The sequence below is a fragment of the Austrofundulus limnaeus genome, unplaced genomic scaffold (genome assembly GCF_001266775.1).
Source record: "Austrofundulus limnaeus strain Quisiro unplaced genomic scaffold, Austrofundulus_limnaeus-1.0 Scaffold568, whole genome shotgun sequence".
NCBI lineage: Eukaryota > Metazoa > Chordata > Actinopteri > Cyprinodontiformes > Rivulidae > Austrofundulus > Austrofundulus limnaeus.
The window spans coordinates 294005-295419 of NW_013952970.1; the positions used below are offsets into that span (position 1 = coordinate 294005).

The window sequence follows — 1415 nt, forward strand, 5'->3', positions numbered from 1 at the left end:
CAGTAGAATTGTTGGTTTTACATCAGAACTAACATTTTACTGTTCTATATAAGTAATCTGAGTTGATGTGAATTGAAATTCAGACGCGAGTTTTATCTCATTTAACTTTGACGCTTGTTATAGGAATAACCACAATCAAGTGTAACTTATGATCTGTTCAATTTGTGTAAATAAATGATTGCATAGTCTTTTATGAATCAACTTGAACTCATCTGAACATTCACTTATTGTGTCACTTTTCACTTCACACAGTCAAGATATTAAAGTAATGAGAAAATACCTTGGTAAAGTTTCCTCATTACCTTGTGTATGAGAGATGTGGGAAAAGCTTAATTCACTTTAAGTTCACCTTCCTACATCCTAAACAAATATAAGGTTAGGGTTATAAAGACTTTTGAATTAAATAAATTAAGATGTCATGTATTAATTATAAAGCAGTTATTTGAAAAACACAACTTTTTAAGATTTAACAGACACATTATGTGTGTTATCACAAAGTATCAGTATCAGATCAGTATCACTGAAACCAGACACATTTTACTTGGTATCAGTATGGGAAATAAAACTGGCAGTACTGAACATCAGTACCCTCTGATGTCACCTTTCAGCTGCTGCAGATAAATAAAAACTAAAGTCTGAGTGTAAAATAATGTTAGTTTATTCCTACAGTTGTGACTAATAATAACAACTGACTTCTTCTGTCAGTCAAGTAGAGTTCAGGTTAAATATAATTTCATTCAACCTTAGAAGTCCCTGGACTTTCTGAGCTTTGTCCAGAGCCTGATGGGCCCTTCTGGCCCTTCTGGTCCTTCTGGTCCTTCTCCTCCCATCTGCTGCTGCTTTAATCTGAAGTGTTGACTGGTGTAACCTTGAAGCCAACAACACTCAAACTCACTGTGTTTGACTGTGTGAATGGACAGAATAATGCAGATTTACAAGCAGAGGCTTGAAGAGAAGAAAGGCAGCCTGAGACATCTGCTGCATGAAGAAGCTGTTCTGCACGTCTCAGCTCTAACCTGTGGTCCTCCTGCTAACAGCTCAGTGCAGACATGAACCAAAGCAAACGGCTGGTGTTTCATGGGGGAGAGGGGAGTCTCTCCTCCTCCTCCCCCTCTCCACGGTGTCTCAGCATGAATAGGAGGCCCCTGTAAGCCTCGGGCCAGAACAGATGAATTGAGAGGCTTTTAATTTGCTGCAGACAGAACCGAACAGAGTCCATTTAATTCTGCCAGCAGAGGCCATGTCGGCAAAACGCTGACTATATTCTTTATCTGGTCCAAACACACTGGAAACGTGTGAGTCACTCCAATTACAGGCTTTATCTGCAGCATGGAGAGAGAGAGAGAGAGAGAGAGAGAGAGAGAGAGAGAGAGAGAGAGAGAGAGAGAGAGAGAGAGAGAGAGAGAGAGAGAGAG

General features: G+C 39.9%; 1 protein-coding gene across 1 annotated transcript in view; it reads right to left on the reverse strand.

Moving 5' to 3' along the window:
• LOC106530862 (disabled homolog 1) overlaps positions 1–767 on the reverse strand; it is a gene marked incomplete at its 3' end in the record, with an annotated part of 37390 nt that extends 36623 nt beyond the window's left edge. The window contains 1 exon segment of the mRNA XM_014026572.1: positions 743–767.
• Positions 768–1415: the final 648 nt, after the last annotated feature.